Source organism: Chrysochloris asiatica, unplaced genomic scaffold (genome assembly GCF_000296735.1).
Source record: "Chrysochloris asiatica unplaced genomic scaffold, ChrAsi1.0 scaffold00278, whole genome shotgun sequence".
NCBI classification, from domain to species: Eukaryota; Metazoa; Chordata; class Mammalia; order Afrosoricida; family Chrysochloridae; genus Chrysochloris; species Chrysochloris asiatica.
This window is the reverse complement of record NW_006408796.1, coordinates 337,641-343,456: the sequence shown is the minus strand read 5'-3', so window position 1 is coordinate 343,456 and position 5,816 is coordinate 337,641.

The window sequence follows — 5,816 nt, the reverse complement described above, 5'->3', positions numbered from 1 at the left end:
ATTCTCCTCCAACACCACAACTCAAAGGCATCAATTCTTCTATGATCTTCCTTATTCACTGTCCAGCTTTCGCATCCATATGAGGTTATTGAAAATACCATGGCTTGGATCAATAAGCAACTTCAAATTAAATGGAGAAAAGATTGAAACCATCAAGGATTTCATTTTACTTGTATCCAGAATTGACATCCTCGGAAGTAGCAGTCAAGAACACAAAGGATATATTGTGTTGAACAAGTATGCTACACAGCACCACTTTAAAATATTCAAAAGCAAATATGTTACTTTTAGTACTAAGGTGCACCTGATTCAAGTACTGTTTTTTATTTGTGTTTTTCCAATTGACTTATATGCATGCAAAATTTGGAGAATTAAAAAGGAAGACAGAAAAAGAGACAAATCTGAATTGTGATGTTTGCAGACATTATCAAGTATATCATCGACTGCCAAAAGAAATATCATAAATGCTTTGAAGAATATACTGCTAAAATGCTCCTTATATGCAAGGATAGCTAGATTTATTTCATTACTTTGAACATGTTAAACGGGTAGACCAGTCCTTGAAGAACAACATTGTGTTTGATAGAGAGTCAGTGAAAAAAAGCTGAAACCTGATGACCCACAATGAGATGGAATGACAGATTGGTTGCAATGATAAGCTCAAACATAATTCCAATGTGAAGGTGACATAATATTAAGCAATATTTTATTCTGTTGTGCACAGGATAACTATGAGTTAGAAATAACTCTATAGCATCTAATAGCAACTGCAGCAATAATTCACATTTGATCTAAAATAATTAATAACATATATAAAATCATAAAATTATGTTCCACTCAAAAATAATACCTTTTTCTGAGATTTGACACTTTGGTTAGAATCCATTTTATTCACTCTTAAATGAAGCATCATTTTAAAATAAAATTTAATTTCAACAAATCTTTTTGCATGCATAGTATTTAAGATACCTTGCTGTCATGTATATCTGCTGTAAGATTATTAACTCAGTTACTTGCTTTATACAGAAAGTGATACATAAGTAAATGATTCCAAGTAACTATTACTTAAAACACAGTTGAAATATTGAACAAAAATAAAAACAGTAAATTAGCAAATGGAAAGCAATAATATGGTAATTTCATCACTCTTACTAATAGCAACAAATCATCATTCCAGATATATTGTGCAAACATATAATATATATTAATAACAAAATTACATCATTCTGTATACACCAAGGAGTCTCCAGGTTTTATATTAAAATAACAATTATTTATGAACTAACAACCTCCAGTTTTACTTGAAATATATTTTTATCTAAATGAATGTGCAATCCTTTAATGGTTGCCCACTTATCAAGAACATGTTTTCTCCAAATCATTGTAGACACAATACAAGCTTATTGTATTTTCTTTTTGTTCTTTGCTGCCTTTTAATCTTGCACATTGTCTTTTAACATTTCACTGACTTGTCCAAGAGATCTGGCAAGTTGTCCTGTAGCATGTCTCACCTTTTGTACCTGTTTGTTTTTTGTTTTTTTGTTTTTTTAATCATTGAACACTTTATTGTAACCTCGAAATATACTTTTTATTTATTTATTTATGTTTATTTATTTATTAAGTTTTTATTGTGAAATTAGTGATAGTTTACATGGGAGCTTTATGGTCCTCCTATTGTATTTTTCTTTCATTTCAATGATTACTATGCCCTCCATGCATCATCAAACAACCAAAGGGTACACCCGGCAAGCCTGTCCCCCAGCTGGCAGCACACAGCCCCTCTCTCTCCCTGATTCCAGAGTCCTAACTGTTGCTGTTCCATCTCTCCAAGTCATAGTCTCTGCCTCCATCTTGCTTCTCTGGATAGGGTCCCACACTCTGCTCTTCTCCCTTAATGGTCCCTGGGTCCTCCATTCCTGGACTTCAAAATCAACCACTCCCCTCCTTATTTTTACAAAATGTCTACTTTTACATGTCCAACACTCACAGTCAGTCCTCAAACCAGTTATTCACTATTGAACTACAAGAGACTTCTCTCCATGTCCTTTAATCAGCCCTGTCCAGACAGGTTGGAAACCACTCAGTGGAGAATCTAACTTTCCACATAACCTCTGGGACTAGGGTCTCTCTATAAAGCTTGTAAGACAGTCACTTCTTGCCTTTGCATCTCCACCCCGACCACCACCACCATTTTGGGTAGCCAGTGTCTAAGTTACCCATCCCTGCCAACCCTGTGTCCCAAGGGGATAGGAATGATCCACAATGTAGAGACTCATTCCTCTTTTGAGCTACTACATCCATAAGTATAGGTCAAGTTCATCAAATTGTAAAGGATCACTCTTCTTTTATTCTTCTTTCTTCCTCTAGTTGAGTTCTGATCATCCAGCCATTGAAGTCAGATCAAGTCGGTATTTTCTTCAAGTATGGATGTTCTTGTGTATCTCCCCTCACTCATCTCAGCTGGACGCTTCAATCTCCGTTCTAGTCCTCTGTGGATATGTCCCTGTCTCTGTGCCTAGGAGTCCCCAGGTCCTGCCATACTGCTGGCCAACCAGATCATAACCCATGTTGACAGGAGTCTGTTGAATGTGGTTGGACTTAGCTGAAAACTTCATTGCTGTTTTTTGTCCACTTCCCCTTATTAGTAGACCAACGTGGTCACCAGCAAGACCACATGCCTGCTCATGTATTCCTCTTGAATCTGAGTCTTGGAAGGAGGTCTGTCCAGAGTGGACCCAACCACTTGCCTTTATGGCTGCTGGGAGAACAACTTGCTTGTTGCTTTAATAGTTTATCAGACTGCCATTATTATTTTTTATTTTTCATGTCAGTCTTTCTTTCAAGAAGTATCTTCTCTTCTTCTAGCCTCTCCAGGCTGGTCGGCTTGTCCTTTCAAGTGGAAATTTCCCACCTCAGAAAAATTTGCTTGGGGATCAGGATTCCACCTATGGACTTTTGCAATGCAAAAGCTCCACAGGAAACCTCATTCTCTGGATAAGTTCTAGCCCCTTTTAGTTATTCTAATCAGTAATAGGCTAAAGATAGACTTACAAGCTTTCTATAATGATATTTCTGGCTATTCTTTTCTGTACCCTTCAAGTAGCTGTCTTACAATACTAGGAAAGGGAAATAAAGATTCAAAAGACAGCCAAGCATCTTAATATTATTACACATCTTTTACCCATTCAAACTATGCATGAATCCCTATAGAGTAGAGCTCTGTTTTTCTAAAGTTGAGAATGCATCATTATTGACCTCTCTGGTAGCGTAGTGGTTACGAAACGGGCTGTGAACCGCAAGGTCAGCAGTTCAAAACTACCAGCTGCTCCGTGAGAGAAAGATGAGGCTTTCTGCTCTCGTAAAGATTTACAGCCTCAGAAACCCTGTACAGGGTCGCTATGGGTTGGAACCAACTCGACGGCACTTAACAACAACAATAAAAATCTCACTTAACCTGTGCAAACCTGCCTATATGTTTTCCCATCTTCCCTGTTCTACAATTCACCTGCATCTTCTTGCATATCCCCACACTCCTCCAAGCATCCAAACTATACTGTGTCTATACCCTACCCTGTGCTTCATCTTCCACTCCCTCCCCTCACCTCACCCCATACACCCTAGTAAACAGCTAATATCCACCACCATCCCTTTTAGTATGGGTAAGTTTCCTTAAGATTTTACAATAATGGTCCTATGCAGTATTTCTCCTTTTGTGAATGACTAATTTCACTCAATTGCATCAAGAGAAGATGGAAGGAATACACAGAGTCACTATACCAAAAGAAAATGGTTAATGTTCAACCGTTTCAAGAGGTAGCATATGATCAAGAGCCAATGATACTGAAGGAGAAAGTCCAAGATGCATTGAAGGAATTGGCAAAGAACAAGGCACCAGGAATTGATGGAATAAAAACTGAAATATTTCAAGAAAGTAAGGTGGCACAGGAAACACTCACTCATTTCTGCCAGAAATTTAGAAGACAACTATCTGGCCAACTGATGGGAAGAGATCCATATTTGTGTCCATTCCAAAGAGAGGTAACCCAACAGAATGCAGATATCATTGGACAATCTCTTTGATATCTCAAGTGAGTAAAGTTTTGCTAAAGGTAATACAGAAATAGCTACAATCATACTATGACAGAGAACTTCCAGAGGTTCAAGCCAGATTCAGAAGAGGCCATGAAACAAGACATATCACTGGTGATGTCTGATGCATCTTGGCTGAAAGCAGAGAATATCAGAAAGAAGTTTCCATGTGCTCTATTGACTACACAAAGGCTTTCGATTATGTATATCATGACAAGCTCTGAACAACATTGCAAAGTATGTGTGTTCTGGAACACTTAATTGTGCTCATGAGGAATCTGTACATGGACCAAGAGGCATTTATTCAAACAGAACATGGAAACACTGAATGTTTTAAAATTAAGAAAGGTGTGCGACAAGGTTGTAGTTTTCACCATACTTATTCAACCTGTATGCTGAGCAAATAATACAAGAAGCTGGGTTCTATGAAGAAAAACGTGGCATCACAATTGGAGGAAGACTCATTAACAACCTGAGACATGCAAATGATACAACTTTGCTTGCTGAAAGTGAAGAGGACTTAAAACATTTATTGATGAACATCAAAGAGCACAGCCTTCAGTATGGATTGCATCCAAATGCAAAGAAAACAAAAATCCTCACCACTGGACCAATAAAAAACATTCTTATCAATGGAGAAAAGATTGAAGTTGTCAACAACTTCATTCTTCTTGGATCAATTATCAACACTCACGGAAGCAGCAGTCAAGAAATCAACCAACGTATTGCATTAGGCAAATATGCTGCTCAAGATTTTTTTAAAGTGTTGAAGAGCAAAGATGTCAGCTTGAGGACTAAGGTTCACCTGACCCAAGCCATGGTGTTTTTGATAACCTCATATGCATTTGAAAGCTACACAGTGAATAAGAAAGACTATAGAACTGATGCCTCTGAGTGATGGTGTTGGAGAAGAATGTTGAAAGTGCCATGGGCTACCAAAAGAATCAATAGATCCATTTTGGAAGAAGTGCAGCTAGAGTGCTCCTTAGAGGCCAAGATGGCCAAACATCGTCTCTGTTACTTTGGACATATTATCAGGAGGGAGCAGTCGCTGGAGAAGGATATCATGTTCGGTAAGGTGATGGGTCAAAGAAAAAGAGGAAGACCCCCAATGAGATGGATTGGCCAAGTGACAGCATTGATGGACTCTAGCGTGGCAATAGTAGTGAGACTGGCCTAGGATCAGGCAGTGTTTCGTTCTACTGTGCATAAAGTTGCTATGGGTCAGTACCGACTCAATGGCACCTAACAAACAACAACAACAAATTCACTCAAAATAATGTCCTCAAGGGTCATCCATGTTATGTGGTGGCTTGGAGCTTCCTTGTTATTCTTCAAGGTAGCATACTTTTCCATGTGTGTATGTACCAAAGTTTGTTTATCCATTCTTCCATTGATGGGCACTTAGGCTTTCTTCATCTCTTTGCTAAGGTAAATCGTGCTGCTGTGAAGATTGGTGTGTATATATCTACTCATGCTGTGGGTGGTGTTTCTAGTGGATAGATACCAAGTAGAGGAACTGCTGGATCATAAAGTACATTTCAAATTTTCTGAGGAAGCACCATATTATTTTTGAGAGTTAGTTGGACTGATTTCCAATTCCAACAGCAAGTAGGAGGGTCCCAGTCTCTCCACATCCTTGCCAGCATTTATTATCCTCTAATTGTTTGATCTTTGCTGTTATTGTTGGTGTGAGATGATATCTCATTGTTTTTTTTTTTTTTTTT